Source organism: Peromyscus maniculatus, chromosome 7 (assembly GCF_049852395.1).
Source record: "Peromyscus maniculatus bairdii isolate BWxNUB_F1_BW_parent chromosome 7, HU_Pman_BW_mat_3.1, whole genome shotgun sequence".
Taxonomy (NCBI): Eukaryota; Metazoa; Chordata; class Mammalia; order Rodentia; family Cricetidae; genus Peromyscus; species Peromyscus maniculatus.
In genome coordinates, this window is record NC_134858.1 from 117,109,146 (window position 1) to 117,121,277 (window position 12,132).

The 12,132-nt window shown below is 48.7% G+C and overlaps 1 protein-coding gene across 3 annotated transcripts in view; it reads left to right on the forward strand.

The window, feature by feature from the left end:
• The window catches only part of Acvr2b (activin A receptor type 2B), a 39,964-nt gene that overhangs the window by 8,786 nt on the left and 19,046 nt on the right, over positions 1–12,132 (forward strand). The window lies entirely within an intron of this gene.

A 12,132-nucleotide genomic window follows, 5' to 3' on the forward strand; every position in this document is an offset into this window, starting at 1 on the left:
GATTTAAACAAACTTTCTAAAGAAGAAAGTGTAATTGTCATGAATTAGCACTTGATGTGTTTCCATGAACTTGAATGAACCTGTGCAGTCAGCATCCAATTAGACATTTAGCCAGGCAGTGGTGGCACACGCCTTTAATCCCGGCACTCAGGAGGCAGAGGCAGGCGGATCTCTGTGAGTTCGAGGCCAGCCTGGTCTACAGAGTGAGTTCTAGGACTGCCAAGACTACACAGAGAAACCCTGTCTTAGAAAAGAACACAAAACAAAAAACAAACAAGAATTAGACATTTATAAGTCTGTGTCTCCCAAAACTCCTCTCCTGTCTCAGTGACTCTCAGGATTGCAGTCAGGGCCTGGTGAATCCTACGTGTGCTCTGAAGCCCCACATTCCGTTCTGATTGTTGGACCATCTCCTCAGGGTAGCTGCTTTCTTGACTCCAGCAGTATAAACTAGTTTTGCTTGTTATCTTTTATATGATCATATTCACAGCCTTGAACCATTCGTGTGTGTGTGTGTGTGTGTGTGTGTGTGTGTGTGTGTGTGTCTGTATCCATCTTGCTCACTGTGTCTGTGAATTTCACATCTTAAACTCAGATCCATGTAGGCAGCCTTTAGATACATAGATCTACTAGGTTTTTTTTTTTTTTTTTAAATAGGGCAGGAACTAGATCACCATGATTGATTGCCTTTTGAGACAAAGTCTTACTGTAGCCTGCACTGGCCTGGAACTCACCGTGTAGCTCAGACTGGCCTCAGATTTGTGGTGATTCTCCTGCTTCTGCCTCCCAAGTGCTAGGATTAAAGGCGTGGGCCACTCTGCCTGGTTTACTCTTTTTAGTAGCAAGGCATGGATACGGACTATGTTTTATCTGGCCTCCTACTGGTGGGCTTTCTGATTATATATCATTTATGTAGATTAATGACAGTAATTCCTGGAACACAAGATGTGTGTATTTCTAAATTAAATACGCACTGGAAATGGCAGGTGGTGGCAGCAGGTGCAGAAGAGGGGGAGGTGGCAGTTGACCCTCTGGCAGTGTGTGGGTTCCTGCGGATCTAGACTTCAGTCTCAACCACAGTGCTTGACCACAGAGGTTGAAGTCGCCACACCTGGAGAAGGTATCAGAGCAGCAGCTGGATCCTGTCCAGGTGTCACGATCCTGTTCAGGTGTCATGGTTCTAGTGCCATCAAGGGACGTGGCAGTAGTCTAGCTGTGTGTGTGTGTGTGTGTGTGTGTGTACACCACTTACCATGATGTGTGCTACCTCTACCCTCTTTAGGGACTGTGGCACCTGCCGAGGGTGGCTGAAGAGCCCTGGGTAGGGCACTGCCTCTGTGAGCACAGTGTGCTTGACAGTGTTGGTGTGGCGGGACTCTGATTGTACACGTGGTAATAGAGATCTCATGAGAAGGGCCTTGGGAATTTCTGGGTGTGGGCAGGTATATCTCTGGTTTCCTTATACAGCCCTCTGCCGTGATTACATGTAAAAGGAGGGAGGCATTTTGGGATGGTGTGATCTCCAAAGTTGGGCGTCTCCTCAGTGACAGATTCAGGTGTCCTGATGTAAGCCCACTTGTCAGGCCCTGCTCATGGATTTCCATGACACTGTACTTGTGGCAATGTCTCTAGTACGCATACCGTCCCAGTTGGCTCTTCTGCCTCGTCCTGGTGACAGACTAGTTATGCCTCTGTCTGCAAAGTAGACTTAGTGGAAATCACACAGCACCGGAGACTTGTGTTCAAGAGTGAGACGGTGCCTGGCTTGATGGAAGAGCCTCTTCCCTCCTGCAGGCTTACGCTGGCTGCCCGCCGCCACCGTGGCTTTGCCTAGTTGTGCACTCAGAGTTCTCTCTTAAAAGATGGTTCATGGCCTCTTCTCTCCCCTCTGTCTATTCTGTTGTTGTTCCAGGCTGTTGGGGAACTCAGTGTAGACCAGGCTGGCCTCAGGCACTCTGAAGGCTGAGGTTCTGACCTGTGGATATTGTGGTGACACATCAGTCTATAGCATTCTGTAATACAGATGGCAGTTGAAAGAGTGAATCTGTTTTCCTCTTGGATTACATTTGGAGGGGAAGCCACTTTGTGGTTGAGACGGGGTCTGGAGCTCCCAGAGATTTGCCTGCCTCTGCCACCTGCCGGAAATGAAGGCCCAGGCTACTAAGCTAGCTGGAGGTTACTTTTTTTTTTTTTATTTTGTTTTATGGTCTCTCTTCTTTTTTTTTTTTTTTTTTTTGGTTTTTCGAGACAGGGTTTCTCTGTGTAGCTTTGCGCCTTTCCTGGAACTCGCTTTGGAGACCAGGCTGGCCTCGAACTCACAGAGATCCGCCTGCCTCTGCCTCCCGAGTGCTGGGATTAAAGGCGTGTGCCACCACCGCCCGGCCTGGTCTCTCTTCTTGTTTAACACTTTCCATGGGTGATTTTGTATACGCTGGTGAACTCAGTGCCTACCTGCCTGCCTGCCTGCCTCCTCACCTCCTCAATTTCTGAAGTCCAAGGCAGTTTACTACAGTTTGAGAGAATTCAAGTTGTGAGTCTTAGCAATTTCTGGGACTCTTGATAGGTGAGAGGAAGCAAGAAAGTCATGCGTTCATGGTGGAGGTTGGCAAGCGAGGCACTGTGGAAGGTAGGGTAGAGCTTCAGAGAACAAATGAGAAGGCCTAGAGTGTTGGAGAAGCATATCCAGATGTTGGTCATCGTCCGAAACACCATGATAGAAGGCAGGAAAAGCTTGGAATCTAGGTTGTTTCAGTGTCTGTATATTTGGGACACATTGGTCCTGAAGAAATGTCTAGAAGCTGGGTAAAAAGCAGATGCAGAGCCTTTCTCCCGCTAATCAGGGGAGAGAATCCCTTTGCTGAAGGCAACAAACAGGCCAGAGAAAATAAAGACAGCAACTCTGGCTGAAGCTAAGAAGAGTGAAGATTTGAAGGCAGGATTTTTGTGAGCATGGGTGATAGATAACTTTAGCCACAGGGTCTGTTTTCTTTCATTCCTTGGGGCAGTTGAGAGACCGTATTGTGCATGACAGCCTTGTGAGACTGGGAAGACAAGAGGTCTAGTACTGAGCAAGGGCTGGGTGCAGTCAGCCCATTTCAGTTAGTCAAAGATCCAGACAAATCCTAATGTTGAATTAAAATGTTTTGAGGTTAATAATGTCTTTATTGTCAGCCAGAAGCACCTGTAGATGCTTTCTGGAAGATTTACCTCATCCTGGGCCTCAGTTTCTTCTACAGTTGCCCAGTTTTAGTGACTGTCGATGGCTTTAAACACATAACCAGTGGAAGCCAGCCTGGGTGCACTCCAGATTAGTATCTGAATTCAACAATGATGCTGCTCATTCCTGGTGGCTGGCTCTCATGCTTAGGTCTGTTGCTCGGCAGTGACATGGTGGAATTGTAGACAGAGGCTGCTTACCTCAGAGCAGTCAGGAGAGCAAGAGGAAGAAGGAAGAGAGGAGGAGGGACAGGAATGGATGGGATGAGATTCAGCCCCAAGGGCACGCCCCACTGAGCCGTACCCAGGGCTGAGCTCTGCTTCCCGAGTGTCTGTGTGGACTCACAGAGTGCCGCCCCTTCTCCCCCACAGCCTTTGCAGGGGGAGCCTCAGATCTAAACTGTTAGAAAGTTTGGGCCCCTTGTGGTGAATTTTAAATTTCAAATGTGATGTTTTTGTGGTCGTCCCCCCCCCCCCAAAGTACTAGAGATTAAACCAGGGCCTTCCTCCTCTGCTGACCAGGGCCAGTCCCTTTTCTGGAGGACCTGGAAAAGGCCGGAGGAAATGAAGACACCATCTTGATTGAAGGCGTCATGTAGCTAAGAAGAGTACAGATTTGCAGGCCAGGACTAGGCCATTCTCCCCGCCCCGGATGCGTTTTCCTGTACACCTTGGGAATACTTGTATTAGTTTAACCCCTTTGCTAATTCCAGCATTAATTGTCTTAGAGCTGGCCTACAGTCATTGTGTTTTCTCTTGAAAATGGGGATAATATCTGTGTTGTGAATGGCAGCTACAGAGAATCTAGATTCTGTTATGTTCCTCTCAAAGACATTGATTTTGCCTCTGTTTGTGTTTGTTACAACAGGTAATTCTATTGACTGAACTCCTCTGTGGAGAGCAGCTGCTGAAATCCCTGCCCAGCTCCTTGGCTTGTGTGGGGTCTGCTCCATGCCTGTGTGGTTCTAGGGTCAGCTAAAGGGTTGAATGGTCGGCCGGTCCTGCCCTGGCCTGGCCTGTCATCTGAATTTTTCATGATCACTACCCAGAACAAACTCACCAATTACGTCTGTGTTTAGAACTTGAAGTTCGGTTTTCTATGTTTTCCTCGTTTTATCCCTGGGTTTGGTGGTGTCTACCCTCCAGTACATTAAAAAATATGTATTTTATTTTTAATTATGTGTGTGTGCATGTATGAATCTGCACTCGAGTCCTTTCTAAGAGCTTTACATGCTGTCGACCTTAGCTCTCTCTCCAGCTCCTCAGTACTGTTTGTTTGTTTAGGGACAGCGTCTCACAGTGTAGCCCTGGCTGTCCTGGAACTTGCTCTGTAGACCAGGCTGGCCTGGAACTCAGAGATCCATTTGCCTCTGCCTCCCGAGTGCTGGGATTAAAGGCTTGTGCCGCTGCAGCTAGGTGCCAGTACATTTTGATGAAGGGCAGATGGAAGCAGATTTTCTCTTTCTTTCCTTCTCTTTCTTTCTTTCTTTCTTTCTTTCTTTCTTTCTTTCTTTCTTTCTTTCTTTCTTTCTTTCTTTCTTTCTTCCTTCCTTCCTTCCTTCCTTCCTTCCTTCCTTCCTTCCTTCCTTCCTTCCTTCCTTCCTTCCTTCCTTCCTTCCTTCCTTTTTTTGTTTTGTTTATGAGTGTTTGGCCTACATGTATATATACATGCCTGGTGCTCATAGAGGTCAGAAGAGGTTATCGTATCCCCTGGGACTGGAGTCACAGATGGTTGTAAGTAGCCATGTGAATGCTGGGACTAGAACCTGGGTCCTCTGCAGGAGCAGCCAGTGCTCTAACCACTGTGCCTCTCTCCAGCCTCTGGAGGTAGGTTCTTGTAATCTTGCTTTTTTTTCTTCTGCTTTTGCAGTTCATTGGTAGTTAACTGGGTGTGGGCACTGTCCTACCATAGTCAAGCTTGCAAGTACTGGAAGGTCAAAGCCAGTCAGCTTCCTTATCCATTGTAAGCGGCATTTCTTTCTTATTAGATATTGGTACACACACAAGCATGCGCGCACGCGTGCACACACACACACACAGACAGAGCTATCTGTTCTACTTTTCAAGGTGTATTGGCCTTTGCTTTCTCTCTAGGAGTGAACTGTTCTTTTTTTTTAATTTTTTAAATTTTCCCCCCTTTTATTTTAGTTTACAATACCATTCAGTTCTACGTATCAGCCACAGATTCCCTTGTTCTCCCCCTTCCTGTCCCCCTCCCCTTCCCCCAGCCCACCCCCCATTCCCACCTCTCCCAGGGCAAAGCCTCCCCCGAGGACTGGGATCGACCTGGTAGACTCAGCCCAGGTAGGTCCAGTCCCCTCCTCCCAGATTGAGCCAAGCGTCCCTGCATAAGCCCCAGGTTTCAAACAGCCAACTCATGCAATGAGCCCAGGACCCGGTACCACTGCCTAGTTGCCTCCCAAACAGATCAAGCCAATCAACTGTCTCACCTATTCAGAGGGCCTGATCGAGTTGGGGGCCCCTCAGCCTTTGGTTCATAGTTCATGTGTTTCCATTCGTTTGGCTATTTGTCCCTGTGCTTTATCCAACCTTGGTTTCAACAATTCTCGCTCATATAAACCCTCCTCTTTCTCGCTAATTAGACTCTCGGAGCTCCACCCGGGGCCTTGAACTGTTCTTAACAAGTTGTCTTCCCTTCTTCATCTTCTCTGCTGGTTTCTTATCACTGATCTTCAGCCTGTGCCTTTTAGGTTAAGGATGGGTTTGGATGCTGATTGAGAGCTCTGAGCCTATAGGTGGAGATCTGATTAGATAGTTAGATTCTGCTGAGGAGGGTCTTCTGGTCTGTGTGGAGGAGGAAAGGCCGAGTCCTGGAAGCCTCAGCTAGGAGAGAGCTGAGTGCCTGTGTTTGCTGTGTCCTTCCTTGGGTTTCAGTGTGACTCTGCCCTGAGGTGACCTGCTCCTTCCCACCCAGAGTCTGCTTTATGCCTCTGCGGGTTTGGGGCAAGGCAGCCTACAGCCATGAGAGAGCCCGAGGGCCTGCCCGCCCTAACCGGCCCATCCTCTGTCTTTGGACTCATTGTTACTGCGGTACCTGATGCCACAGAGTGCCAAATCTTGGATGTTTCTGTGGTGGGAATCTGCTGCACAGCTTTGTTCATGGCCAGTCAAGGGGTCTGTATAGTCAGTTCTGCTTCTCTGTCCACTCACCAGCTCTGAATTGTCCTTTCTGTGGGTTTTTTATACCTTCAGGCTTACGCCTTGGTAAAGTTCTCTGTGAGGGAGGACACTTGCCTGTAACACTAATGTCATCTGGTAGCGCGCTCTCCAGTGTTCTTCAGGAATTACAGGCCGGCAGAAGGCCCTGGGCCACACCCTGTTCTGTGGAACGGTGGTGCCAGGGACTTGTTTATGGAGTCTGGTGAGGTGACATTAGATGCCCTGGCTTCGTCCTGTCACCTTGGAAGATGCTCTTGGATTCTCTGTGGCATTTATAGTGGACGAATGAACTGAGAAGCCTCATGAAATGCTAAGAGTTATGAGCTGCATGTGGAGAGACGTGAGAGAGGAGCGTGAAGACACAGAAAACAAGTCCTGTTCCTCCGCCAGGCACGGTTGCTTATCCTGGGCTGCAGACGTGGTCCAATGGTTAGGAGCACTTCCGGCTCTTCCAGAGGACTGAGTTCTATTCCCAGCACCCACATTTGGTGACTCTAAAACTCCTGTAACTCCAGCTCCAGGGGATCTTATACACGCTCCTGACATCCACGGGACCTGCATGCACAGGACATATACTTTGTTTTGTTTTTTTGAGACAGGGTTTCTCTGTGTAGCCCTGGCTGTCCTGGAACTCTCTTTTTGGACCAGGCTGGCCTCAAACTTACAGTGGTCTGCCTGCCTCTTCTTCCCAAATGCTGGGATTAAAGGCATGAGCCACCACTGCCTGGCTTTAGGGCATATTCTCTCTCTCTCTCTCTCTCTCTCTCTCTCTCTCTCTCTCTCTCTCTCTCTCTCACACATACACACACACACACACACACACACACCTTGCTGAAACTTGCTCATTCCTTCAGGCTTGCCCGTTCCCGTAATTGAGAGGTACAGGTTCAGTAGATGTTGAGTTGAGGTTAGGGTCCTCCCGCCCTAAGGCTTCCTTGCTGTCATCCCTTTAGGGAAAGCGGGTAGCCTATGGCTGACAAAGCAACTAGATAATGTAACGTCTTAGCCGAGGGTGAAAGGGGAGCGGATGGAGGCGGGAGCAGTTTCCTCTGAGAATGTATAACTCTAAGCATGAACTGAGAGTTAGAAGGTTCATGTCCCGTTCTAGGAAACTCTAAATCAAGAAATTAAAGGTGTCCAGATTGGTATGGAGTTTGGCAGAAGCAAAAATGGTCACTGCTCTCTGGACGGTATGTTTCCACAGAAAAGGCCCCATTGGACATAAGTTCGATATCCAATATCAAATTTGAGGAAAAAAGTCTATCACAAGTGGAAGTCATCAGAAATGAGCAAACGAAAAGTCAGTAAATTTTAAATAAAATTTTTATTTTAAATAAAATTTTGTGCATACTTTGCAAGCCTGGTACTGTTCTTGACAGGAATAGGCAGGTGAATCTCTGTGAGTTTAAGGCCAGCCTGGTCTACATAGTGAGTTCCAGGACAGCCAGGGCTACAGAGAGAAATCCTGTCTTAAAAAATAAAAATAAGGTGGCTGGAGAGTTGGCTCAGCGATTAAGAGCATTGCTGATCTTCCAAAGGACCTGGTTCAATTCTCAGCACTCACGTGGCAGCTCATAACTGCCTGCAACTTCAGTTTCAGGAAATCTGGCACCTAAACACAAATAAACATGCAGGGAAATTAGTGCACATGAAATAAAAATAATGAAAAAATAAAAATAAGGCCGGGCGGTGGTAGCACACGCCTTTAATCCCAGCACTCGGGAGGCAGAGGCAGGCGGATCTGTGTGAAATCAAGGCCAGCCTGGTCTCCAAAACGAGTTCCAGGAAAGGCGCAAAGCTACACAGAGAAACCCTGTCTTGGAAAACCAAAATAAATAAATAAAATAAAGTAGAGATAAACAGATTAGACATAGTGATAGAAAGAAACAGTGAACTGGAAGTAAGATCTTATTAGGCAATATGAAAAAGGGGTAGGCAATGGTCACTTTGCAGTCAGCTGGATTGAGTTAAGAAACAACCTAGGCCATTCATGAAGCACGCGATTGGTTGTGTCTGAGGGTATCTCCAGAGAGGTTGGACTGAGGGATGTCCGACCCTGGATCAGGACTGGCTTCCTGGCTCCCTTAGGTTGCTTGTGAGGTATTTGGTCACAGTGATGAGTAAAGTAGCTGATGTGGGTATTTTAGTCTGTGGCTGCTGCTGTAACAAACAATACCACACACTGGACAATTTATAAGTAGTTGAGGCTGGTAAATCCAAATGACTAACATTTAGGGAAGGCCTCGGTGGTGTCCTTTCATGCAGTGGAAGAAATCACGTGGAGAGTGAGAGAGGTGGGGTGGGGGGTGTTTATAAATCCCATGATTACCAACCTACTCTGTGCTGTGACATTAGTTCATCCGTGAAGTAAGGGCCCCCATGACCCATTCATCTCTTAAAAGCCCCCCCCCCCCACCTTTTTGCATCGAGGATTAAGTTTTCAATACAAGTCTGCACACAATTGTAATCCAGGGAGGCTAAGACAGGAGGATCACAAGCCCGAGGCCAGCCAGGGACACAGAGTGAAGTTGTATTCTAGAAAAAGAAGCAAACAAAACATTTGTAGCATTTGAATCCCCAAATGGTTAGAAATCTCCATGTTTTGGTGTGTTGAAGGTCCCTTGTAAGCGCATGTGCTGGAACACTGTTCCCCACGGGTGGCGCTGTTTTCAGAGGTTCTGGAGCCTTTGGGAGCCACAGCTTAGCTGGAAGAAGTGGGTCACTGCAGGTGGCCTTAGGTGCGGTAGCTCAGCCCTCCTTCAAGTCCTGTGCTGCTCCCTGACCACCCCAGTGAGCAAGCATCCTCCCGCCCTGCCCTTGCTGCAAGCACCCCTGAGACTTCCTCAAAAGGCAGCTAATATACCTGGACTCAAGATCCCATTTTAGCAGCAAAAAAAAGCAATCTTGGCTGTATAAACCACAAATAATGTTTTAGAGATAGATACAGGCAGCAAAAATATTAAGTACTGAATATGATGCATTAAAAGTTCATTCCCAATGAAGATCAATTATTAATGAAAACTGAAAGGTGGTGGAGTTAAACCAGTCACTTCCGGGAGTGGTGGCCCGAAGGCTCCTTAACTCAGCCGTCCCCGCATAAGAGCTACACTTCAGCGACCAGCTTACACTAGTTTAGAAGTGAACCTTAACTTCCAGGCCAGATGTGGCAACACAGGGTATTTTAGAAGGTGATCCTTGTTGGCCAGCATGTGGCTACTGTGCATGAAGTGCAGTGTCTGATCACCAGAACTGCACGGGAAAAAGAGAACCGAGAAAACACAAATTCAAACCACGAGTGCGTTAGGACTCACGTCTGGTTTAAAGAAAAACATTAGATTGAATTGTAGAAAATAAAAGTGGGCAGAAAGCTTTAAAATGAAAGTTGGGAAATAAATTGAGAAAACACTACAAGAAGTGTCCTGGGCACGTTAGCACTAGAGTTTTTGACAGCATGACAAGTGGCAAGGGGGTTACTGTGCGGCTATAAACAGCACATAGACTTTCCACGACGGAGAAAAGAGGGATGACAGTCGTTCCCAGGGAAGGTTTGTAGTCGGGAAGGTGCCATGTGTGTCACGGGAGCCTGGATGAGGCTGTGACTCAGTGAGGCTGCTTGAAAACTGGAGAAGAATTTAGCAGTATCTACCGAGTCGAAGGTGCTTAGCCTCAGCGTTTTTGAGAGGGAATACCCACAAAGGAGCCCACGAAGGTCGTGAAGCTTCGTGATGCTTTGCTTACGTCACTGCTTGCTGTACGTAATCCGAAGGTCCAGCCAGAGAGCAGATGAAGCTAGGGTGAGGTCACTCTGCCGACCATGGCTCCAAAGCACAGGCCCACTCAGGTTCTCATGCTTTGTAGTGCCAAGTGGGTGTCAGTCCGGATGGCACACAAATACAGGTGGAACTCAGAGACCCGCCTGCCTCTGCCTCCCGAATGCTGGGATTAAAGGCATGTGCCACCTCCGCTAGTTGAGTAACGGATTTTTTTTAAAGATTTATTTCTATTTTACGTGTATTGGTACTTTGCATGCATGTGTACTGTGTATGCAGTGTCCGTGGAGGCCAGAAGAGGGCATTGGATCCCCTGGAACTGGAGTTATAAGTGGTTGTGAGCTACCATGTGGATGCTGGGAACCAAACCCAGTCCTCTGCAAGAATAAGTGCTCCTAACCACTGAGCCGTATCCTCAGCCCCAGGGTAGAGGAGTCTAAGATAAACGCCACTGCAGTGTTCATGCACGTGTGCTGTGTGCATCGCATGCTCCTCATGCTCCAGCCCCTCCCCCCTTCTCTCCTTCAGGTTCCCTGTCCCTAGCTGCCTTGGCTGTGGTCCTGGGGACGGTGGAAATGTAGCTGTGTAGGGGTCTCTCTTGTTGGGATGGGTGAGCAGGCAGGGCCAGTTGGGGAGACTCCTGACCTGGCTGCAGGGGATGTGGGCGGGAGGCCTTCATCTATTAAAAGGCTAGGTGGCCTTGTGGTTGGAATTTTGCCATAGGCTATAAATAGCCAGTGTGAGAGTGTGAAGAAAGGGAGCCTGGGAGGAGAGAGGAAGTGGGCGGCCCCTGGGTCTCCAGCTGGCAGTAGGCTGGGTGTGGTGTGGGAGGGGTGTGGAATGTCACATGGGATGCAAAGCTTGCGGGCAGGCTTGGTGTGAGGCCTGGACTGGAAGGCTCTCCACAGCCTTAGGAACAGACGGTCAGTCACTTCTCCATAGCGTGGTTAGGTGGCTTGCCCCAGGCGCACAGCTGTGAAGATGCTGCTCTGTAGGGCTTGCTCTGAGCAGGCCTGGTCAGTTGCTCAGGTGACATCCTGAGCCTTTGGGTCCTACCTAGAGCCTTGACGTGGATTTCCCAGGAAGTGCAGAGGGCTCCTGCCTGACAATGGCCTGAGAGAGGAGCTAGGCCAGCCTCAGGCCCGCCCTGTTTATGTCCCCAGTGTGACTCCTCACCCTGAACAAGGGGCTGATGGTTGTCCAAATGGAGGTGGATGCTCTCCTGAGCTGGAGGGTGAACCTAGGACACCGTGGAGCCAAACATCCGTGAAGTCCTGGGCGCGCCCTAAGCTTGTGTAGCCGGTGCGTGGCTTCATATTGAAGCCATCTGTTCTTAGCCCTTCCTTTCAAAATCCTTCCCTAAGCAGTGCACCCACAGCGCTCTGTCCTTGTGTGTCTACCCCATCTGTTCGGGGTCAGCTTTCCAGTCTTGTGGGGGAAGCTGGGCACTAGGAGGCAATGGCGGAGGACACATACAATAGCCTTCTGTGTCTCAGCCAGGCACGGTAATGTATGTCTTTAATCCCAGCAGAGGCAGGCCGATCTCTGTGAGTTTGAGGCCAGTCTGGTCTAGAGTGAGTTCCAGGACAGCCAGGGCTGTTACACAGAGGAACCTTGTTTTGAAAAACCACACACTAATAATAATAGTAATAGTAATAATAATAATAATATAATATTAATAATGTCTACTTCTCATACAAGTGTTCACGGTGCCGACGCTGTCACCGTGCCCTGGGATTGCTGGGGTTATTTTGCCCACGCTCTTTGGATGTGTCCGATAGTCCCTGCTAACATGGCTGCTGTTGTTCTGTGGGACTCCAGGTTGAAGAGAAGCAGGTCTGTACCTGGACTGGGTGCTTAGCTCAACTGCCAGCTACTGCCACAGTAGCCTGGGGTATGTGGGCAATAAAGGTGCCACCCAGGCTCCTGGCACCTTTGGAAGCTGGAGTGCTGGTGGGCCGAAGAG